At 37.1% G+C, this 25,793-nt stretch overlaps 1 long non-coding RNA gene across 19 annotated transcripts in view; it reads left to right on the forward strand.

Moving 5' to 3' along the window:
- LOC139799240 (uncharacterized) overlaps positions 1–25,793 on the forward strand; it is a 90,532-nt gene that overhangs the window by 29,783 nt on the left and 34,956 nt on the right. For all 19 annotated transcript variants that reach the window (XR_011727179.1, XR_011727178.1, XR_011727180.1 and 16 more), the window contains exon 2: positions 14,871–14,954. This is a non-coding gene — a long non-coding RNA (uncharacterized lncRNA). The remainder of the gene's footprint in view (positions 1–14,870; positions 14,955–25,793) is intronic.

Genomic DNA, 25,793 nt, shown 5'->3' on the forward strand with positions numbered 1-25,793 from the left:
CAAGGCTACTGTGGCCTTCTGAAAGGTTTAGAGCAGCTTCAGACCCCACAAAGGTAACAGGTACACAGTGTGTCCTTTTGTATGTTGTCTTTACAACATCTTGTATGTCCTTAAAAAAAACTTATGCTATTCTGTCATAATGGTTTGATCATCTGAAAAGTGATTTGTCCCATTGATAGGAACTGTGTTATTTTTTTTTAAAGCAGACTTGGTAATTAAACTAATCAATTGGCTAAGCAGCTTAGTTATATAAGTGTATTGCCTCTGAGCCCAAAGTGGTCCTTCTCAGTATCATATGGTTAAAAATATTTCTAACCCCCACTCAGTAGAAGGTGCTCACAAGGGACATATAACTTAATATTGACATAGCCTTAAATATATTGAAAATACATAAATCAGAATAATGATATTCATAAATCTGTTAATATTAATGGAGAAACCTTTTGGGAAATGTAGTGTAAAATCAAAGAAAAAGATGAACTTGAGATGTAAGTAATGATTCTAGTTAAATGAATAAAAAATTGGATATTTTGTTCACTCTCAAGTCAGAAAAGATGTTACATCCTTTTGAAATTGTGCTTATGTCTTTAATACTTCTATAAACAGAAAACATAAAATAGTAGTAAAAAAATTCTAAAGGTATCTCTAAAAGCCTGCTAATAAAACCCCGGAACAATTTGTTTTTCACATTATGGAATGGTGAAAGCACCATAAAGCCTTTCTTTCAAAAATTCTCTGGAATCGATAGGCATTGTACACTGAATTTCAAGGCTATAAAACTTTACTAGCAAGAAGAACATGTATATTGTTATTCATTTGTTCACACTGCAGTGGTTAAGGTTCTGTCAGCATTTCTGTTAAAAACTCCTATAATTTGACAGGAAATTCCAACACACATAAAAATGCATTCAGGCCACATTTAACAAAAGGTCTTCCTTAACCATATTCTCAAAATTAATTCTGTTTAGGTGTTTCATAGCCTGAAAAGAACTGAACTGCTGTGCCTTTGAGGTGCAGACCCCCTCATACCAGTGTCAGCTGCTGCAGAACCTGGGCTATTTGTCTCTCTTCTTCCCCTTTGCCCATCCAGCCCTGCAATGAGGCAGTGCATGATGTCTGCCCTGCTTCCAGTTACTGTGCCATATTTGGCTTCTCTGTGTTATTTATCTTTGTTGGGTTGTTGTGGTTTTGCCTTAAAATCTTCCAGGGAGCTTTGGGACTGTCCGTGGCCTGGGGACAGTTTATGCACAAATCCTCCAGTGGCTGGAAGCATTGAAGGTTTTGGTGAAGACTCCCAGATCAGCTACAGTGTCTATGTTGAAAGAGGACCTGGTTCTGCCCCAGGAGAGGGAGCTGTGGATGATGCTCATACCCACTGAGTTTAAAGCTCCAGGGGATGCTGGGCTGGCCCTTCTTGGTCTCCCTGTTGCTGGCCCTGGGGCTGAACCCCATCCTAAACCCTGTGCTAAATTTATCAGCTGCTGATGGAGAGACACCAGTGTGTTTTCAAGTGCTTCACTGTCTCTTTCTTGAGTAGTTTGCTCCTATGATTGATCACGTCCTCTGAAAATAGTTGAATTGGATGTGTTGACAACATATTTTTTGATATGGCAAGGAATGCTTTATCACTAGTGACTTAAACAGATTCTTGCTGCACATGTGTCTCAGAGCAGAACATGAGTGCTTGAAAAGATTTTATTAGGAAAGACTTTGGCTGTTGGAACTACCCCATGTTCATGCTTTAATCCTGTTCATGGATTGTAGGGGCATCAGACAAACCAGACTTCTGCACTGATAAAGAGTTGGGAAACAAGAGAGCTCATAAGCTTTTATTTCCCCGTGTCACAGATTCTTCAATAAAGATCTCAAAAATCTGTTCAATTAAGATTTGTAGAAAATCATAGGGTTTTCTGAGCAATTGTAAAACTGAAAGCATTTGAAACAAATCTCAGATTCTCCATTTCTGGCTACTGCATAACAGTGAAATTCAGCCTATAAAACACCATTTTTCTCATTTCTTTAAAGTTCTCTCAAAGATGGATTTCATTCATGTGTAGCTGACTACAGTACATCAACAGTCTTTTCAAACCTCAGATCAATAGTCTGGATGTTTTTTTAGAAATTAATTAGTCTCAATGAGGGGTTACTTTCCTAGGCTGGAAAAAAATCCCTTTGCTCCAGTTGGTATTGACTACACAGTCAACTGGACAGACAGGATGTTTACCCTCCTAAGAGGTCAATTTAGGTGCTTCAGGCAATACAATAAATGTAGAGAACAGAGTTTTCTGATATTTCATTTGTCAGCATTGACCACATACAGTCATTTGATTGAGAAAAATGTTCAGGCTCCTGCTACACTACCTGTTTTTACTAAGATTTACACTTGATTCTAACATTCTTAAATTAGTTAATTCCTTTTAAGGGTTTGTCACTTTCCCACCATAAGTATATAAAAAAAATCTCTTGATTTCAATGGAAGCAGATGGACTTTGTAATGAGGAAGCTCTGTGATCAAAAAAGAGATTTCAGAAATACTGAAATTAAAAAATCTTACAAGGTGCATTATGAAATATTTTTTTTACTACAAAACACAAACTCAGTAATACAAATTACATACATTTTCTTTAATGCTACTTATACATTCATTGCATTTTGCAGTGTTGAGGGATGTAATACTTGTTAACTGCAGCTTCTAACTCCTTACCGTTTATACACGAGGTATTTCTGCAGGAATGTGCTGCATCCACTGGGTAACATATAGAAGCCTGTTTTAAAACTACATGAAAAGTACATGTCCAAGCTGTTTCGGTTTGAGTGATGAAGAATTTTGTCAGAAATTGATTTTGTTTTGGGGTAGTGTTGCAGTGCCCCTCTTCCAGAGCTGCAGAACTTTTCATACTCCAGTTCCCAAGGAATGAGTTTGGAAACTGGAAAATTTCAATTTGATATTGCATAATAAAAGTTTTCTTGGTTTATTTCCTTTTCTATCTTCCCTTGCTAAACAATTTCTTGAGCTTGCTGATTTTACTTTTGGTTTTTTTCAAGTGACCTGAAAATCAAAGGGTTTATGTTGGGCTGCCTTGCACTGACTCTCAGCCACGTGTCTTAAAGCTTTACAATTTGTAACGTTAGCATGTCACCAGGAAATCAAAACTAGTGGTCAAATTCTCCCCTTATCTAAAATGTCTCAGCTCCGTTGGAGTTTACTTCCCTAGAGATAACAGGAACCATAGGACAAGTAACCGAATCTCTTTGTTTTAGTGAATATGTCAATGTTTTTTATGTTTCAAGAGACAGTGAGACTTCCCTTTAAGTTACTGTCTTGGGTACATTCTGAGCAGATGGGAGTCATGGATCGAAGGCTCCTTGAGCAGAAGAGGAATTCAAATCTGATTTCTGTGGAGAAGTGCTTTCACCTCTGGGGTTCTGCTGGCCAGGCAGAGATTGCTGCCTTTTCATTTCTATTATTTTCACCCTCATTTATTTTTAAAGGAAACTGTAATTTTGGAAATAATTAAATAGATTTTTTTCTGAAAATCAGATTTAATGAATATATTATTTGCTGAAAAAAATTCCTTCACTCTGTATGAATAATTACGGGGTTTAGTAAATTCTCTCTAAGAGAGTTTATCAGATCTTTCTATTGTGCAAAGAATGAAGTTAGACACCCTGAAATTGTTCTGCAGTCAGCTTCCTGCCTGTCTATTAAAACTGGGAAGCCCTGTTGGGTTTTCCTTCCTATGACAGCTTGCCCATAACTCTTTAATCAGTTTTCCATAGCTGAAGCGTGTTGTGGGCTTTGTTTATCACTGAGAACTGTGAGTCTGTGTTCTCCTCTTGGTACAGCCAACATGAATCATGGTTTATAAACATCCTGTTGGTATTGATGGAATAACTGGGGACTTAATAAGACTTTGATCTTTTCAAGCAATTCACATATAAGGCACAATGTTGGTAGAGTCTTCAAAGTGCTAACATAAAAACCCACAGAGAAAAAACCTCCATGAGTGTAGGATGTACAGTTAAACACTATTGCACGTGCACTGCTTCTGAGAACAAGTTTTTATAAAACTTTTGTGTTTTTGAAGAAAAAAACATCAAAAGCTAAGATTTTTCCTATCCAAGGTATAAAACTGATTTTTCCCTATTTTAGAGTAATCTGGAATTTCTTGTAAAAGCTATGAGAAGTTATCTATTCTGAAATCCATTTTTTCCCCTGTTTTCCTTTTGCTATTTCCTATGGGCACAATAGCTGATACGTGTTATAGAAATGGTTAGAGACATATAGCCATCATTTAGCAAAGCCCCATTTCTTGTATCTAAGGGCATCTGAGGTTGCTTCATGTAAAAATAATTTCAGAATAGCATAATTTATAATTTGAGTATTCTGAAAATAGATCATTTGTGAAACAGTCAACAGTTATGAAACAGTGTTTAAACGTATCTTTTACAAGATTAAAAAAAATTTTTTTTTTTCAAACTAGACAGTCCTTTAAAGATGACCCTGTGGAGCACAATAGATGGGACAAACAGTGAGAGACAAGTTTCAGATTGCTTTTGAATAACATCTAAGGCTTCATGGTGGCCCCTTTGATGTGAACCCAAGGGGACTGACCACCTGTGTTGCTTTGTGCAGTGATGATTTGTGAATCAGGAAAACAAGAAATGCAATATGATCCCGAGTAAACCTTTAAGTAAGCTTAGGTGAAACTTAAATTTTTCTTCTTTTTTCATGATCTTTAGGTTATTGTTTTTTTAAAAAAATAATGTTAGCAACATTAGTAACCGCTTAATTCTGTGGTTTTGCAGCCAGACTTCCAAGAGGATACTTTTTCATATATTTTTATTATTTTCCATCTACTTCCAACATTAAATCGCATAAACCAGATTAGATTTTTGAGGACAATTGATATATATGACTTGGTCTTTCTTAAAGCTTTGCAGATGTGAAGTTCATTCAGGTTTTTTTTGCTTCACAGGTCATTACTGATTATTGAATGTTTCTAAAGTAGCCACTACGATAACACAGTCTCCTGTGGTCTGATTTTTTCCCTAAGAATAAACAAACAAATAACTCATTATGTTACAGTAATTTAGACAAAGTAAGGGTTCTTTGTAGGATAATAAATGCTGATGTCCACAATCTTTCTTGTTTCCATGGATTTTCAATGCTGATCAATGAGGCAATGACATTTTCCAATTTTTATTTGGCTGTTAACCATGGTGCAGTCATATGAAGTGGCAGTAAATACACCCCTCTTTATAATTTCCTGACTATTAAAAATGATATCAGCTTCTTCAGTTAGGAAGATAATGTTGAGAGGATATACTGAAACTTGAATTTGAATAATAAAGTTCTGGTCTGGCAAGCGTCCTATTATTTAAAACAGTTGCCAGTAATTTTTTTCCTTTTCACAGAGTGATTGCAAAAGGACTAATAAGGGTTTATTCCAAATGAGCCTGCAGAAATGTGACCATACTGTCTTCTAGACTGAGCAATGCTCTTTCTCTACAGAGTTTTAAATGCTCACTAATGTTGGATTTTCTTCCATGATGCCTTTTTAGGTTAATTGTCATAGAACATCTATCTGAAGGAAAACTCACCCCTGTTTAGGTGAAACAATAATTAGAGAAAAAGCTGTTTGGGACTTCTTCAGCTACAGATATTCTTAGAGGAAGAGCTGAATGACTGCAAAATACCTGTAGTTCAGACAAGGACACGGGGTTGGATTTCAGCCTGTTACACTGCTATGAAGGAGTTTTAAGTCATGAAGCTATATTGGTTTGACAGTTATGGGAAAGTATTAGTGTCCTCCAGGATTGTTTAACAGATTACTAAACCACTACAGTGAATTTAACTTTAAAATGGCTTACAGGCACTTTCCGTTCTTTAGCACCTGACCTCAAATCTGTCTTTTAGAATGGAGCCTATTAAATGACAAGACCAAGAGCTCCATTCTGTGACCTGCTAAAGGATAAGTATCCTAAAAAATTCCTATAACTTCAGTCATCAGCACAGGGACTGGGAAAATCCGAGAAGCTCAGGCTTCAGTCCTGGACTGGTGAGCCCCACATTTCCCTCTTCATGTCTAGGGTGCTTCCAGCCTGCACCTGGGAGCACAAACTCTGCTTTCATCAAACTGGTCTGAACCATAGGCTGATCCCTCAGAAACACAGGCGTGGGTAAGGGTAAGGGTGGGAAATCAAACAAATCAAACAAATCAAACCTGTATGTTTGTTTACATAAGTTGTCTAGGTACAGAGGGGCAACCTGCTCAAGGTGAGGTGCAATACAATGAAATTGATCTGCATCATTGTGTTACCTCAGGACATTGTGGCACCATCACATTACTTTAACTATGACATCATCCTTTGGCCTCCTGCTCTGCCATTGCTTTTGTCTCTTGCTTTCTGATGAGATGGGGGTCTGGGTGATAATGATCTTCTTCTCTGCCACAGAAATCTTCTTCACCTCCGTAGCAGCAGTCTGCCTGGTCACTGAGATGGAGTTTAAAAAAAAAAGAAATCACATAGTTGCTAGCAGCATCTAAATGCATAAAGACAAAAGGAGGAGTATAATTAAATTCCATGGACAAACTTCCCTTAAACTTCCCCTACTTTTTTGTGCTGAAAGATTTATTTGTAGAGTTTGTCTTTCAAAGCAGGCCTTTGTGATGCAGTTCTATGTTAAGGATCTTCCTACTGTCACACAGATAAATGTGTTTCTATCTAAATGCTACTTCAAGTTCACAGTTTTTTTCTTTTTTCTTTTTTTTCCTCCTTGTTTACTTTAACTCTACCATTGGGATTAATTTGGTTATTTGCTCTCAATAATGGAAATAAGTCAAAGGGGAAATGTTTTTTCACACTGAGCAGACACCATGTTCTTCTGGTATGAACATTCTTTTCCTTTGTTTTTGAAACAATCTTTTGATTTCTTAGGCTTTCCTTTCATGACATTTAGGAGAAAAGGAAACTGCAGTTGAATATGGGATGCCTGGGATTTCTGTTTTTTATTATACTTTTTAAATATTTGAACTCTGCTTCAGGACGGAACAAATTAGAGCTGAAACTGCAGGGTGGGTAAGGAGTTTCAAGGTTTCCTTATTTGATTTTCAGAGGTCTATATTTACCCTACTCTGTTTTATATTGTCAAGTGCCCTTTCTGCTCGCTCTGAGCAGTTTTTTTATTAGTAGCAGGCTTCTAAGTAATAGTTACCTGCACAGCAGCTACTAATCTTCTCCATTGCTAAGGTTTAAATGAAAAAAATCCAAAACAGCACCATAAAATAAAGCAGATTTCTTTCCCTATGAACTTTGACAGACATATGAAAACATCCCTCATGCACTGTTTAATTTTTGTTTATTCTCTCTGCCTATCTCAAAGTGCAATTTTTTTTTTTTTTTTTTTTTTAATCTTGATTTCATCTGTAGAACACAACCCTTAAACCAGCATGTTTGCCCTTCCTTAGTAAGAAACAGGTGAATAACAGATCTGCTTGTTGCAGTTTTGCTCAGCAAGATGCATGCAGTGCTAGCCCTACAAGCTGGTGCCTTACCTGGCCCCAGCTCTGGCCCTTCTAGGAACCTAGTGCTCAGCTCACACACTTGTGACAAGGTGATGTGTAATCTCCTTGCTACTGTATTGGGCATTTTGCTGTGTGATAGAAACTTGAGAGAGATTCATATGTTCATTAGATGGGCAAGTGAGACCAAATTAATTGCCTAACTTATTTTATCTCTGCCAGTGGTTTGGTGGTTCTTGTGTACAATAAGCAATAAAACTAGTTAAAAGATCATTAAATAACTCCCATGAAGTTATAACAATGCAATAAAAGGTCTAAACAATACAGAGCACCTTGCATCCCAGAGCCCTTTAATCAGTCTTTTCCTGGGCTGCGTTCAGACAGGTGTCTGTAAATCTATGAGCTACCCAGACTCCAGCACCATATGTCCTCTTTTGCCCCGAGTTTGTGGGATGCCATGGAGACAGCTGAAATCTTGAAATGCTCACTATGGTGTGCCCAAGCAGCTGTGCAAAGCTAGAGAAATTGCTTTGAACAAGACAGAGTGGTGTTCTGATTTTAAACTTCCATTTTAAAGTGGTAATGAAGTACATTTTTGTACACAGCTTTGAAAATCCCCAGTGTGGAATCATGCACTACCAAGGGTCATTTTAATAACATTGATTGTTAAAAGACACAGCTCCCAGTGTAAAAACAGAACTCATTAGGATGCAGGATAAAGATGATTACAGAGGGATGCGTAAAACTGAATATTAAGAAGACTGAAAAGAGCTGTGTAGCAGTGCTATATTCCAAAGGGAATCCCTCATGTTCTTACTGTCCCAATCAGTGGTACCCAAAGGCAATGTGTACCTCTGTGAGTGTACCCTACTGGAGAGGGAACTCTCAGAGTTTGGCCAAGGGTAATTATAAATATTAAAACCTTTATTATCAATGTTTGATAGAAACATTAAAAATTTATAATTGTGTACATATTCTTTTGCAGAGGAGGCACATGAGATTTTGTCATGCCACTGTTAAGCCACTTACATTTTTTTCATTCAGAAAAAAAATCTAATTATTTCTGCCCAAATGTCTTTCTTTAATAGCTATAGCATCATCCAAAAGAAGTGAACAGAATGAATAGCTGAAGCCTTATATACACTTAAATAGCAGATTCTGTATCAAGGTCATTGAGATAGGCTGCTGTGCTGGTTTTTGTTTGTGTGCTGGTTTTTTTGTTTTTGTTTTTTTGTAATTTCCAGTCCCCTAGCCCCTCTACCTTCTTTCGCTATTCAGTATATGTTTGTCACAGACTTGCTCTTGTTTAGAAACAAATGCATTCAGCATCTTTGGTACTTAGAAAAGCAAAGTCTCAAATTACAGCGATCATTAACATAACAGTAAGAGAGTTCATAACATATTGAAAAATCTTTGAAGATTTCTGCAATTGCAAGAGAAAGAAATGAAAGGCAAATATCTACCAATATGTAAATTTCCACCTCCCCATGCCATGCAAGTGAAATTACTTTCCACATTTTTGAGAAGGTTCATTAAATGGACTTAGAATCTTAAGAGCAAGAACCACCTTGTTTTATGGTGAGAAGCTGTCGGTAGTGGAAACATTTCAATGTTGAAAATATAATCATAATTGAAATGCAGAATTAACCAATACTGAACTGTTTATGCTAATGGAACGATAAGTACAAGTCTCCTGTGAAATCCAATGTGCCAAGAAACTAACTTAGAAGAGGATACAGTCATTAACTGCACTTGTATTATCACGCAAATTTGTTTTGTAGGTCTGTTGTGAAGTATGCAAAAAAATCAGATAGGAAATGTCAGATTTCCACATTTTAGTACAGTTTTCTGCCTTTCTGACTGGTGTAATTTAAGAGGCCAGAGTGGTAGCACTCAGCAAGACCTCTTCCCCCTCCCAGCATCACCTCCAGTAAAGCCCCCACTCAGCTCTATCTCTATGGTTCTGCAACAAATCATCACCTCTACAGATTTTCTTGTGCCCTGTGCAAATCTCTTAACATTATTGTTGCAGAGGCACTTGTGAAGAGACATGGCAGGGGGAGCAACCAGTGATTTAAAATATGTTCCTAGGCTTCCAATCCTCCCATGTAATGTGTGCCTCAGCCCTTCTGTAGATCCTATGCCTGCAGAAGATAATATTAATCCTTTTGGCTGTCAAACGAACTGGGATGTGTGAACAGTATAGTACATATGGCTAAATTTCCAAATATTTTGAGAAAAAAATCTGCTAAGTGCTAACCCCCCTTAGATTTAATATATTTGTGGTGATGCTGCTATTGCCCTAGTAAGTTACAATGTTCAGTTTGGTTATGTTGCTATGAGTTAATTTAATTTAGAGTGACAAAAGCCATCATAATATTAAGATAATCAAAGCTATTCAAATATCTGGAGTTTCCTTTGAATAAATCAATCTGGTTTTGAATAAGCAAAGACTTTAATGCACTTTGCTGCAACCGAGGATAAAGTACTGTCTGTTGTAAAGAGTTTCAGTAAATGTCCATGGACTCTCTCAGCTGTGAATGAATGTTTTTGAATAACACCAGTAATCTGAAGGTAATTAAAGTAGTTTGTGCAAGGTGCAATAAACATCCATTGTTGTGTCTACAGAACATTACTTTATGCTACTGTGAAGATGATGTCTTTTTAGCCTCCAAGCTGTTTTGAAAAAAAATTCAGAGACCACTAGTCTGAAAGAACCAAGGACAAGATAATAACTGGAGACGCAATTAATCCTTGTGCTTTGGAATAGTACAAATTGTTACAACAATTACAGGGAAAGATGTACAGAGGTTATAAGAAGGCAGTTTAATGCAATGCTTAAAAAAAAAAAAAAAAAAAAAGAAACAAAAGAGTGTTAGAAAGACCTAAATTACAAGAGCAAAGAAATGAAAACACAACTTAATAAGAAACAAATGTTGCATGCTGTGTATTAACAGTGGAATGCTTGCAGAAAATATGGAAAAGTCTTTGTTTACTCAACCCTGACTCATGGGCAAAGGTTTACATAAACTGGGCTTCTTTCTTGATCACAAGAATGTGGGAAGTCCTGTGGGGATGAGTAGTCAGAAGGGCTTCTCAGTCACTCAAGTCAGGCACATGTTTAGATACAATCATTCAGAGTAAAAACTTGGTTCTGTAATTGTCAGCAAAATGTTCCCATTTTATTAGGGGGCCAGAATCCCACTGATGCACCAGGCCCCAGCTCTGGTGCCAGCAGTGGCTTCAACAAGAGTGACACAGTGCTGGCACTCAGGATCTGACACTGGATTTCAGCCCTTGCTCCCATCCATCAGCAAACCTTGCTTTGTGTCTTCCCAAACTGTTTCTGGTGTTCTCTTTCACTTCCTGTCAAGAACCAGCTTCATGTGCAAAGAAAGAAACAGTAGCAATAAAAATCTTCATTAATGAACATACAGTGCAGATCCTGCTTTCAATCATGCCCTTTCAGCTTCTCTGCTTAAAGACCATCTTGCCTCTTTTACCAAGACTCTCTCCAGCCTTCATCACCCAGAGAGCCTTTGGACCAAGAAGGTGAAGGTTATATATAAAGGGTTGGACTTGATGATCTCTGAGGTCCCTTCCAACCCAGCCAGTTCTATGATTCTATGATATCAGAGCAGGGAAGGGAAAATGCACCAAGTGAGAACTACAGCACGTGGTGTGGACCTTTACAACAGTCTATGGTAACAAACGAAAGTAAGTCAAAATAAATAAATTCCTGACTTAGAACCAAGGTGCAGCTGACCTAGTCTGAATGGGAACTGGATTGCAGATGACCTGTTGCACATTTAAAGTAACCTCCTCAAGAGGAAGAGATGTGAGCTATGCTTTTTTCTGCTTTAAATTTTTTTCTTAGTGATTCAAAGAAATGTCTAACCCTGGTAAATGTGCATGGTAAGTACTCAATGGATTGAATTTGTTCCCTCTTTGTGTGCTGACACCCTACTCACTGCATTGGGAGATTCTACAGATGCACAGAAATGCTGCACAGGATGGGATGTTTCTTTATGGCATTTCCGTGTGCTTTAAATCTCCGAAGAGTTTTCTGTGTGTGTGTTTTATATTGAGTCATTAAGTACAAAAACAAACTTATTCACAAGCTGCCTTTGATCAAGGTTTCCTGTGATTTATCTCTGCTGTCTATAGCATACACTGAGATTCTACCTGATTGTTATTAGCTCCCCAAATATTTATATCACTCCAGATAATCAATGCTTATCACAGTCCATACAGATGTTGCAAGTTCCTCAAAGAAAGGCACTGTCAGCATAATAGCATTTTAATTACTGCAGCATATATTTTCAAATAAATCTTTTATTTACAGTTTCAATTAAACAGAGTAACCATATATATCTAATTAATAGATGACATTAAAAATATTGTACATGTAAATTATAGTCTTTGCCACTTAATTTATGCAGCAGTAATGCAATGTCCTGAAGGTGTTAGTGTTCACTTAATTAATTTAAATCATGTTGCTAGTGCTGCTTTCTGGTTTCAATCCCTTGTGCTTGCCCTCTCTACAGGATGTTTTTCATTCAAGTGCTCTGTAAAACAAATTTGCTTGTGGGTGTTTGTGATATAAAGTATCAGACTGGCACCAGTGCAGTAGTTATTCTACACATAACTGAAAATATAAATGCAGTATTTGGAGACAAAGTAGAGATAGCAACATCTACTGGTTAGAAAGATGCAGACGACATGGTTTTTGTTATCAAGTGTGCTGTAAGTTCATGGGGAGGATCAGTGGAGAACATGCTGAGCCCTTCTGTCCCTCAGCTTTATGTAACTCTTGCTCCTTTCACCATTTTAAAGTTCTCCAAAAAGAAGTGCAATGTTTCTTGTTTAAAAAAGAGACTTCAGAAAAAACTTGCTGCATTATCTGCTTTGTAAAGAAGACATTAACATAATAACAAGAATAACATTCATCTATCTCCTAGCAGGATCTTGTCTAGGAATGTCCCAGGAATATTTCTATAGGTTGCAGAGTCATGCTTTGAAGAGGGGAATTGCTCTTTGTCTCTCTTTAAATGTGCCTGCAGTCAGTGTCCTGGAGCTTTGGATTTTAATGCCTGACATTTTTAGTTTAACCTGTTTAATCTGTTGGTAAAAATTTAAAATAATGCTTAAAGCATATACGTATTTCTGTCTAATGCTTATTTTTCTATATTTGGACCAACTTCTAAATTAAAATTAAATGTACTTTTAAAATGGTTGAACACATTGCTTTCATTACTGTTCTAATGCCATGAATTTACATTTGTTTTGGCTCTGATGTGTACATATGTATATATATATATGTGTGTGTGCACAAGAAGATGACACTTATCTCTGCTGAAATACTTGGTACTTCCGACTCACGGAGACTACAAATCAAAGTTTTTCTTGAAAATCTGTGCTCCTGGGGTTGCTGGATTAGTTTAAAATTTCCGAAATTTCCAAAAATTGATATAAAATTCAGATTCTGTTCAAAACACAGGCTTCCTGGAACCTCAGAAACACCTAGTAAATCTGAATCATCCAGTCCAGACTCAAAAAGCATTATAATTTTAGTAAGCTATCTTTAGTTAGTTATCTACGGATTTAGAAGGAGATAGTACTCTGGATAAACACTTACTATAACTTTATAATCCTGGATGAGTCTTCTGTTGCTATTTTTTGCAGGCATACAGACCAGTCATTTTACAAGTAGTGCAGCAAAATCATTGTAGGCTTCCAAAAGCTGTATTTCTAGTTATATTATTTATCACAGGCATGTCTCATCTGCTAGAAAATGGTGTCTTATACATCATCTTTATTGTTATCTTGCTAGAATCATAGAATCATTTTGGTTGGAAAAGACCTTTAAGATTATAAAAAGATCCAACCATAAATGAAGAATTTGGATGAAGGGGGGTTTTTTTTGTTTTTTTTTTTTTTAATGAGTTATATTTAAAAAAAGGTTTGTTTTTTCCTGGCCCTGGTTAGGAATACCTGAGCTTGAGCTCACTTGGATGGTGTTGTAAGACCATTGACCACCATCACAAGACTATTTACAGAGTCAAGCTAAAAAGAAGGCTGAGTTAACTTAATTCAGGATTGAATGTCAGCTGTTGTTCCTAGAAAAAAAATTGCACATATGTAGATAATTTTTTGATACAGTGGATAAAAATCTATATCCTTTTGTCATCCATTTGATTGCTTTTATTCTGCAACTCAGCTGAAGGATTCTGACAGATGTGATGCTCATGCTGTGGGAGTGAGTGTCCCATCCATTTACAAACTGTACCTATTCAGGCTAACACCCAGTGCAATGCCTTCATATTTATCTTCCCAGATGCATGGGTAGGAATAAAGCACTACCTGTTGACCTGGAAATAGAAATTTTCAAAAGAAAATTGGAAAAAAAAAAAAAAAAAAGGACCATGTTGGTGATGCAAATTCCATTTTAAGCCTAAGGAAACAGGCACAAGAAATGGTTGTGGTTGAGCTTATTCTTCCTCTGTTGGTCCCTACCTGATTCATACTTTAACTGCCACTTTAGCACCATGAAATTATAGAGAAAGGATTTTAATGTAGACAATGAAATTCATGGTTACAATCCTTATTCTAATGCACTTGTGTCCTGAGTGAGCCAGTTTGTTGCATTGATCTCTGAGGACAGCAAGAGCAGGAGATTCAGTGCCAGTGAACTTGCACGGACTTAGAAGGGCAGTAGGTTAAAAGTTGATCCACTATTTTCCTTCAGCATAGATTTGTTCTCTTCAAGTAAAGTTTCAGGTCACTTCTAGGGCATCATCACAGGTAAATGAGCACTGATTTTATTAGCCTCTCTGGTAGATAAGAAGGTTTCAGTTTTAATGAATGAAGATCAAATATTTGACAAAAAGTGAAAAGCAAAGACCAGAGGTACATACCCTAAAGTGAAAGAGTGAGGAGGATAATGAGTTTAACAAGAATAAATTACGGATTGTTTAGAGGAAAAGAATGCTACAAAGGTCTCTCTGTGGATCTTTGGTTCCAGGAATTTCTGCCAATTCCTTTTATTACTATTTCAAGTAACCAGGTACATATGGCATGTTTGTAAGTAAAGCAGTCAACGAAGTTAGTTACACCTCTGCATTTATTACCTTACCCCTGAGTATTATTAACTTTTACATTCCCCATAAAATATAATTTATCACTTAAATAATTTGCTTTGTGTCAGGGTTCAGTGTGCTTCAGTGCTTTCCTGCTCATTAAATGAGATATTTTTACTTAATGAGCCCAGAATGTCCTTTGCATTTAACATTAGAATTGATTTCAAACACTCCATTTTTCTAACATATTTGTGTGTAATTTCAGAATGTGGACTTCATCCCACAATCTTACACTGAAGAAAAAAGAGCTACAAAGAATAATGATCCATGAATTCCAGAGAGGGACACAGTAAGTATGGATGAATAATTTTAAAGAAACCTATTATCTTCCTGCACTTTGTATTCTTTTGCCTACTTTGAAAGTTTGACTTACTATTTGAGCCTGATGCTGCAGTTCCTACATACATAATATCCACTAGAGAAGTTTTTTTTTTTTTTGAAAGGGCAAGAAGATACTGATTTCCAAGAAATTAACAGAATGTCAAAATAATCTTTCCTTTAGCTGTATGCCTGTGGTATCCTGATTCGTGTAAAGGACAGGAAGTTTTTCAAAGGTGTGCAGTCCACACAAAATATATGTCCATAGGCTAAATTAATATTGTAGAACTCTAGCACTGTGCACCAAATGGGTGCACAAATTACCTTTGGTTCACCTCTTTGCAATTGTGAAAAATTACTTTGCAATTAATTAATAAATTTTGAATAGAGCAAATCTTTGTTGTGCAGTAAATCGTTTGCTCATAATGGTTGCTGGAGCAAAAAAAAAAAAAAAAAAAAAAAAGGCCCAAACTTCTGAGCTACCATAGCAATTTCAGGATAAATGCTGTACCACTACATTTTAAAAGGAATTTTGCCACCAGCTAGATCTCAAGAAGTCAGTGAATAGTATATTATGGATTCATGACTGGCTGTTCATTTGAGTCTGTTACAACAAATGTGACCATCTGTGCATCAGCTGCATACCACTAACATGCAGAGCACCAACCTGATCAGTCCAATGCTTATGGCAATGCATATGGCATGAAACACTCAGTAAAGGACAGTACAGTTGAAATTTAATCCCATTAATTTCCATGTGAATATTGTAATTTAGGTTTTTTTATTCTGAGTGAAAAGTGCAAAAATAGCGTGGGAATAAGCAAAAATGAAACATTGGTACATTTAGCTGAACTTTAAAGTTTCATTTTCAGACTGTTTTTAGAGATAATAAATTTTTGTCTATATTCTACGGTTGTACTTTCTCACCCAATTAACAGCTTGGGCCTCTCTTTCTGCTTGCTCCTCTGGACCTTCTGGTTCCTTGCCTGGACTCCTTTTCCTACAGGGCACATGAAGTCCTCTGTTCTGAGTCAGCTGGAAGCTGTGGCAGTGTCTGCTCTGGGATGTGCATTGGTCACCGTGGCACCCAGTTAGCAAGGAGGGAGCACAGGTCCCCTGGCTGCAGGTACACAGCCTGTGCCTCTGTGTAGTGCTTCACTTAGCTTGCTTCAACACACTGCCAGTTTTACCAAAGGAAACCCCAGAATTCTTATTAGACTGACAGTATTTGAAAAAAGTTTCTAAAATAAGGAAATAATGCTGTGTGAGACTGCCACACCTTATAGGTCAAGGAGAAAAAGAACAGTTCCCCAGCTGTGGCAAGAGGAGTTACAGAGTGTGTGAAATCTTTGCTACACAGGGAGAGAAAACCTAATGTAAAATGCAGAATGAGCTGTTGATTATAATTTAGTGAAGGATGAACACACCCAAGTTACTCATTAACATATCATAATTGAACAGGCTATTAAGTAACACATAGCTCTGAGACAGGTTGGGCAAATAATGTCATCAAATGAGGAAAGGGTAAAGGAATCTGCACTCTTGGTGCTGCAGCAGAGTGTATCGTGTACCCCAGTTCTGCTTTTCCTTACTGTCCATCTTTTCCTTTGCTGATCCATCCAGTGAGGCTGCAGACAGCTGAGGTTGATGCACTCAACCAATCTGAATTAAGAATGCACATTTCTTTTCCATATTTCTCTCTGTAAAATGAAAGTCAAAGGCACGTATTGTTGGGTGTTATTTTGTAGGTTTTTTTGGTCGGTGTTTTTTTTCAAGGAGCAAAAACTAATACTACAGTTTACTCCAGGAAAGTACTAAAATACTGCCTTAGATGTTTACTGAAGTCACTTTTATTGAAGAATTTGTATATAGAGTGATGTGAAGACTTTTCCTCCCCTCTCTGGTTCTGTATTAAAAGTAAATATGGCATTGTTTTCATTACAATTTTATGGAGTACAAGATACTTTAAATTTTGTTCGAATTATTTTGCTATATGGTAATTATAATTTACTATTGGTTTTCCATCTTTAATCCCAAAAATATAGTTTTAAATTAAAAAATAAAGGATTTCAGGGTTTTTCGGTGTTCATGAATTCAAGTCAGGACAGGACATGTGGTTATTGTGAAACAGGAGCTTTTCTTCCCTTAAGCCTGTATCAATCTTACAGACAAACAGAAGTTTTAAGACAAAGAAGAGATACTATAGAGGGGCCTCTGTATCTATTCCTATGACTGGCAGAGTTTCCATTTTATTACTGTATGTTCAGGTATCAGGATATACTTTTCCCAACCAGGGAACTGCCAAGGCTGGTTTTTGGTTTCTGCTGTTGTTTTAGTTGATGCTATGAGCCAAAGACAGGGGCAAAGCACAGTTTGTTGTGGAAAGCCTCTGGCAGACCAGGCAAAACCTGTGACAAAGCAATGACATGTGAGGTATTGCTGAGCTGTGGTCAGTACTGAGAATGAAGAGGGACTGATACACCCCCTGCAACCTAACTGGAGGAGCTTCATATGGGGAATCCCAGCAAAGTAAAGGAACACAGCAACTTAAGCCAATACCTTGATTTTTCTCTGCTATTCCAGGTCTTTGGTCTGAGATCAGAAATGGTGGGAAAAGGGGCTGTATGTCAGATGTGTAAGTGCTGCTTTAGGGGTAGCACACTGCTCCACTACGCTTGTGCCAAAAGCTCCATCCACAGTATATGCATTTGCAGGAAACAAATTTATCCCAGATTTATATTTGGTTTGTAAATCAACCATTTGTAGTTGAGCAATAACCTGTGCAGTTTCAGGAGAGGATAAGACAAAGATGTTTATCAGATTCCTTTTGGGGATAGCAGTAAGTAGCTTATAGCCAGTCTCAGCTAACACAAGCTTTCAGGAAATAAGATAGGTAACTTTTTACACATAATAGACTAAGGCCAAAGACTCCCTTCATTCTTTGACAGCACTGACATTAATTGTTTTCATTAGTGCCCTTAAGAATAATAATGCTCTTGATTTCAGATTTGACTGTACTGTTGAGAGCTACTACCACATATTTCTTGGATATGTCTATAATAGACAACTTTAATGCTGTAGAAACGTTTATTTTTCTTTTAATTTATTTCTTTGCTGAGTTTAATTTATTTACATCCTGACGTGTTCAACCTTTCTTGCAACACTGGTATCCCTCTTTCTGTCATTGCATTGCTTGTGTGCTGATGGGTAGCTTTCAAGCTGTTCTTATGTCATGGGGCTTTGTGGCATGCTTTTAAAAAGGGGTTCTGGATCTAATATTGCCACAAACATCCACTTTATCTGTACTTTGTGCAGGTGCAGGCACTCACAAACTCATGCAGTGAAATTGCTGTTCTTAAATTGTCTAAACACTAAGGTCTGTCTTCATTCATGGTATCTGCTGCTAATGTGTGAGTTTATTCCATAGGTATTTGTGCACTCTCTTTCTTTTATAGATTAGATTCTTCATGATTCTCTATTTCTTGTAGTACTTCACCTTCTTACATTTGCGATGATCCCATATTGATTATAGTTTGGCTGGAGTATTTTCCCTTGATTGCAAAATTCCATGCTTCAGTTTAGGTCTTTTATACACACTTTCCAAGTGTTTTACACCAAAGCCCAAACAGTGTCTGACCTCCTGTCAGGAAGCTGACACCTCCCTCCACACTGTGAGATCAGTTGCAGTTCAGCCTGAGACCAGTTAGAGAAACCTCTGTGTTGTCTCTTTTTGTGCTGCTTGCTTGAAACTAAAATACTGGATCTTTTGGCACTGGGAGCATGTTGCATATAGGCTGATTCACATGTCAATTTTTCTACTGCAAGTCTAAATGAACTTTGGTAGATATTTGCTGAAAGTTGTGAGTGATAAAGCACAGAATTTTTTAGCATCCTGTGTTCATGTGAAGAAAAAATGAGAAATGCCAGGAAGCAGCCTATAACGTTGACCTGAATTTTACAAACTGTGATCTAAAAATTGTAATTTAATTAAAGAAAAAACGAGTCTGTAAGTGGTTCTGGTGTTCACGATTCTGAAAACTTTTCCAGTCTGCAACAATTTCCTTCTTTTTCACGTTAAGTGCACAGTGCCTCCATGCAGACAGCAAGCTTGTCTCTTTAGATAAAAATCATAATGTATTAATAATCCTGGTTCACTTGTATTCATTAAATAATATTTTTCAATGTCTTTTTCTATTTTAAACTGGAAACGAGATCATTATCACCTCAAAGCATTTGGTTCCTAGAGTGAATGGCAATACAGTCCAGTCACACCATGTTCTACTAATTATGCTGAGAGTTTCTTTCCTAAAATCATTTATATTAAGGTGTCAACAATACCTCAGTTAAATGTAGTGTAAAGTGCCCTTATTTAGCAAACTTGTCCTTCAGAAAAGGTTTTTTTTTTGTCTTTAAAACACCACTAGATTGTTACTTCCTCTCAGTGTGTGATACAGTAGAAATCTTAAATTAATAACACTTTTTATTCCTATACAATTGATGCATAACATCCTTCTTCACACAGAGGTATAATATGTTGTAAATTAATTATCTGGAATGAGTACAGGGTCAATGGACCTTGGTATGACCAGGATGTAATGTTAAAGGGTTCCATTCCCTCCCAACCTTGTTCAGCTCCCTTTTCTATGTGCCAGTTATGCCATCTTCTGCAATTTGTTCCCTTAAGCCTTGTTAATGCCTCTCTATGGCTTGACTGATAGAGAAAAATTGCTTTACCATAGGTTTTTCCAACAATTCTTTCTTCTGAAGATGGAGCATCCTTATTAACTGTTCTTGTATTATGTTTTTTAGTAAACTATTGTTAGTCTTACAGAAGATTAAAATAATAGCCTTATTTTAAATCATAATGAAATGGCAACGATTCTGCATAAGCAGATACAGACCAAATTTTCAACTTTTAGGTGCCTAAAAATAAATCAGCTATGCTTGATGTTTCTGGCAGGGTAAACTTTGCTTTAATGCTTCTGCATGGCTAAACCACATTGATGAATAAATCTAGTATTTGCTATGAAAAAATGTTGAGGGAGAAATTCTCAGCCATGAACAGTGCAATTAAAACATCCGTTCACTGGGTCTAGAGTAGCAAATTTCCTTTAAAAATCAGAGACCACCTCTACTATTTTTTTTTAAACAAGCTTGGCTATTAGTTGCTACAGTAATGAGATTCAAGATAGGGTCTAAGGCCTTACCAGGCAGCACAGTGCTATGTATGCTGGCAGAAACATTCAGTTATAGATTGTTTTTATTTATTTATGTTTTTTTTTTTTTTTTTTTTTTTCTGCGAAAAGGATGGTCAAAGTGTGTGTGTTCACAATTAAGAAGGTGCTGATGCTGCAGCATTTTGTCTTTTCTGGGCAATAGATGACACTAAACTATTTAAGCTGCAAACACCTCAAATCTCACTGTAAAAAAAAAAAAAAAAAAAAAAAAGATGCTACTTAAAGCACATGGCATGTTGGTGGGATCAATTTAATGTACTGTGTCAATGTCACTTTCATAAACTTTTGCTGAGGTGCTTTTCCTACTGTATGTTGAATGATGTTGTCAGGACTGTGAGTTGGGGGTATGGTGGATTCGCATCTACTTTACTTCCCTTGATGAAAAGGTCACTGCCACTTGTAAATCTGTTTTACTCCCTGCACAGTTGTTAGTGTCAAAGTCTGTCAGCTCTGTGGGATGTTAAAATTATACAACTGTGGTAGGAAGAAGGATCACAAATTCCCAAGTGGTGCTTCCTAAGAAAAAGTCTCTGATCTTTGTGAAAAAGTCGTGTAGAAAGTTTTTCATTCAGGATTTTCAGATCACTTTGGTTTGATTGCAGAAATAAACATTTCTGTTTCATGCCTCCCATCTGGGGGGCCTTACTCAATGATAACTCATCATGGGGCCACTAAGTTTGCCTGCAGCCCATGGTTGCAAGTGAAACAATACCCTCTGCTTTATTTTTTTATGGCTGTAAAGGGCTCCAATTAGAGCACAATTAAAACTTGGCCTGTATTATGTTATGTGATTATGTTTTGACAAATCATCACAATAGATCAGCTTCACAAGACCTGATAATTATTTGTAATTTATCTGGAAAATAAAGTAATAAACAAGAAGTAAAACAACTGACCAATTGTAGGGGAAAAACCCAAACCAGCCTTCAGACCAACGCAAGTAATGCAAATGACAAAACCCCTCAAAAAACTAAGCTCTTTTTTTCCCCTAACTCGTATCACCTGAGCTGGTTTTTGCATATGCAGAGACAGTTTTATGTTCAGTAGTTTCCCCATGTAAGTCATCACCCTTTAGTAGTGAACTGCAACAAGAGTGAAACCAGCTGGAAAGCCAAAGGTGGAGGAGTCCTACTGAGTTTGATTGATTACGACATAAAGAGTTCCTGAAGTTTTATACTCTGGATGTACAAGAAGTGCACACAAACTTCTTTGCATGTGAAGTATGACCAAAGCTTTTAGGTGGTCAATTGCCTGCTTAATCCAAAGGCCTCTGCTAAGGCAGAGTCAAGTTTTTTCATGCTGTGAGGTATTTCCATATGACCTTGCAACTAAATTGATTTTTGATCTGAGAGGAGTAGTTTGCTGCTGAGGAGGCAGAATGGGACACCAAGGGGGCAAACACTGAATCTTTTTGGCTTGACTTTCAGTCAAGGTAACTCTCTGGGGTTCTGAAGGTGATGCAAGTAAACATCTGCCAAGTGAATCTTCATGTCAAGGCAGCCATCGTGGGTGAACTGGGGTAGGTGGCTGTGGGTGCACATATATCAGTGTGCCAAATAATCACTACTGTGAGACTGAAGAGCACACACCAAGATCCTTGTTTCTTTTTGCCTCGTTTTTGATTGGAAAATACTCTTCATGTGCACCTGGATCTTAGAAGCTGCCTCTGGCATTTATTCAATGCTACGAAAGCAGAATCTTTAAAAGGAAGTTTTTCCTACTGTCTGTAAATTATTTGAATGACAGACGAGCAAACAAAAGTAAAAAACAAAACCCAAAGTTTTAATTAGTCTGAGGAAAAAATTCACTGTCATCTTTAGTATTTACTACCTTGCTGCTAAAAGTGTCTTTCCAAATGTTATCTACTTTGCCTTTAAGATCACAAATGCTTCTGCTTAATTCTTCTTTCCTGTTTCCTGAGAGAATTAGAATATAAAATTCAGCTTTTCCTTTTCTTATAAGATGAATTTCTACTCTCTGGAACTGCTAAAATCCAAATCACTTACTCAATTAGAAAGCTGAATAGCTGCCTGTCATCTCAGTGTTCATGGTTACTGAAGTCTCACAATGTTAGACAGAGGACATGTCTGAGGAATGTAAACAAACATTTACCTTATCAGGATTTTTCCAACTGAGAAATAGAAAATAACTCTCTTCTCCTATCCTCTGTACTTCATTATCCCTCCAGTTCTCTGGACTTTGCTCGATTTTTATGTATTTTCTAATTTTTGACTTTTCTTGGCACAAGTAAATGAAGAACAATTAAAAGCTGCTAGAAGGATTTGCCTAAGCAGGAATAGTGGCTCCACATTCTCAGGCCTGTTACGTGTCTGTATTATAGATATATGGTATATAGCTGTTTTATCACTCTGAAATAAAATTAAGGTATATGTATATGCTCATGTTTCTTTAAATGCATTTGGAACATTTTAATCCGTTATAAAAGCAGTTCTTCATAAAACAAATGTTACATATATTTCAACACAAAATTAGATAGCTATTTTTGACAACACATAAATACCAAATTAATCAGACTTTATTTTGTCCAAACTCTACATGTGTTTCTAGGTAAAAATAGGAAACAGAGCCTAGGGTAAAGACTACCAGTAGAGTATTGATCAAGATTACTGAATGGATATTTGATATGATTTACAGACAACAAAATCTATAGGGCATTCTGTGGGACCTGCAGCCTTCCTAGAGAAAAAGATTGCATAGGTGTAAAAATATCTAGTAAAATTTACTTTATCTTTCCCTTAATACATTAAGTCAAAACACAAAATTTACAAATTATTATGTAGCAGTGTGGTCTTTGTGATAAATGAGAGAACACTTCTTGTTCTTTGAGTCTTATGTACCCAGTACAGTCTTCAGAAAGACAATGTGAAGTTTGTCAGATTAGCCACCTTGCAGTAGTCTTTGTTTTGCTCCTTTCTTGCCTGAACACCTGCACAACAGCATCCCACAGGTATTGCTGATGCCTGTCTCTTACTCTTAGCCTTTGCCTTTCTTCAAATTTTCAGTCATATCCTTACTGCTCCCTTTCACAACAGACATAATTAAACCCCTTTGGACTTCCTAAATATCTTTCTTCTACATATCAGTCTACACAGCTCTGGCTATTTTCTCAGAGTCAGAGATTACTATTATGCATCTCTTCTCTTTTGTTGTATTTTTAATAAAGCTTTCAGCATTTTTTTTTAAAATGCACTGAAACACCTCTTCACATTCATCACACTTTTCCAACTCTCCTGGCTGCCTGCTCAGTCTTTGTTGTCCAATTCACAACTTCTCTTTCCTTGTTATTCCAGGAAGGCACTGCCTCTTTTCAATTCATGCCCTTAAAACTTGCCTGGAAATTTTCCTTTCCCACTAGGCTTACAAGGTCAATCTTTTGGGATGCTCTTTCAGATGGACTGCCAAATGCTATCACTGTATTTTGTGGATACAGGGATGTGCTGGCAAGTCCCCTGGCAGAGCTCTTACATAGTGCTGTACCCCAGCTACGTTCAGATGAAGGGACATACCTTGTTTTGGCCTCTCTTAAGTGACTCCTCTGTTATCCTGGTGAAAGACCTTTTTGCTTGCTTATGTGGTTTAGTCTCTGGAATGAATGGTGTCTTGGCAGATATGATCCATTCCTAATTTCTCCTTTTCATATACATGGAATGAACCAGCCTAGGTATGAAGTTCCTTGGCATGTCCATCCCCACCCTCTGAACCTACTTACCAACCCTATCCCATCAGTTCATGTAAAGATTCCTTGTGTGAATTCTTACTGCTGCAGCCTGAAAAAAAAATCCTTATGTGCATGTCTAAGACTAAGGAACTTGATGGAGAAATGAAAATCTATAGTAAAGATTTGAAAGGATAAGAAGTATTGATATATTGATGGTAGGTTATATGGTTGCAATTTTTTTAGGGGGGAGGAGAAATGTATGTGTGAGATCTGCATCGTGCTCTGGAGAATTAAATGGAGTAGACAAAGGTTTTTCAAAAAATTTCAGTTCAAAATTGTGGCTTAAGAAGAGGCTGAAACTAAAGCCTCTGTTCAGCTGAGCTGAAAGGTTAGATTTGGAAAGAAGTGAATAAATACCAATGCCAAGTCCTCAGCTTCTCTAATTCATAGTGAATGTTTCTTCTTCATAAATGATGATTCCCAAACAGAGGCTCCTAGTGACAATAATAATTCAGGCTGAGAGTGAGAGGAGTGATGCTGATCAAACTATAACAAAAAAAGAGAAAGTTTATAAACGTTCCCAGTTTGTGACATATTTTCTGTTCTGGAAAATGAAGGTTACACTGACATGGAAGTTTTCAGAAGTATGAAGTCTTTAAAAGTGTCACAAAACCCTGTAGCACTTTAACCAGAATCATTGAATTGCTTTTTTGCAGACATTTTGAAGGAAAAACAATTAAGAAGAGCTGGTGGATGCATAAGTACTAAATATTTGAAACATTCACAGCCACTGCTGCCTGACAGGGATCCTGGCCCTGGGGTCAGGTTGTTCACTTCAGGCTGGTAACTTCAGGGTGAGGAATCTCTGGGTTTGTGAAGCTTCAGAGGAAAAACTGCTGTCCCTTCAATTCCCCAACCAGGATACGCTGTGCTCCCATACATCCTCATTCAAAAAAGCTGTGCAAACTCAGCTAGGCTGTCTTTAGTTACTAAGAACCAATGCAGTATGGTTTTCTAACCTGTGTTTTAAGAAGCATATTTCTAATCCATTCAGTCAGTCCTGTTATTGTTACAGCTGCAAGCATTGTGTACAGCCCCACACGTGCAGTGGGATTCTGCATTATTTATACCTAACATTTTGATAGTATGGTTTTTTAAATGTAAAAAATCAGTGACACACATGAGTTCCTTTATATAGCTGAACAAAAAAAAAAGAAAACAAAACCATACATAATTTCCATACACTCATCCTTCCCTTACAGTTGTAATCTAGGTTGCCCCTATATGTATGAATAACAGCAACCATCTGCAACCTACAAGCAGATTTTACTGCAGGAATAAAGCAAGGTCAAAATAGTACCTAATGTTCAGACAGCATTCTAGCAGTCTCACTCTCAGAAGGAGACTTTTAAATAATAGTAGCAAGTTAACATTAAAAGCTCTCCCCAATGAGATGTGCTAACACCATACTGGATGCTCAGTGACCTGTGCAAAGATAGGAAAATGTAACACAGTTCTTCCCAGTGCTCCAACCACAGCTGCTGCAGTGTCAGTTGTGTCACTACAGCTTTTCAGGGGTGGCACCAACATGACTCAAGAAAATAATAAGAAAAAGAGAAGGGAAAAAACCCAAAAACAAAACACCGATAAAAAACTGAAAAAAACCTTTGTGTGTAAGAAGAGAGTGTGGTGCAAGAGGAGAATGTTTTGCTTCAGCACGTAGTTTGCAAGGGCTGCCCTGTTTAGCACAATGGGAGCCAGCTTCCCCGCTGTGTTCTCTGAAGTGGCTCATTGCAGAGCAGTAATATTATATCTTAATAAGCATAACACTCTGAACTGAGGCATATTTTTAAGTCAGACACATGGGAGAGAAACATATCAGAGCAGAGCTGTG

This window comes from Heliangelus exortis, chromosome 8 (assembly GCF_036169615.1).
Source record: "Heliangelus exortis chromosome 8, bHelExo1.hap1, whole genome shotgun sequence".
Lineage (NCBI taxonomy): Eukaryota > Metazoa > Chordata > Aves > Apodiformes > Trochilidae > Heliangelus > Heliangelus exortis.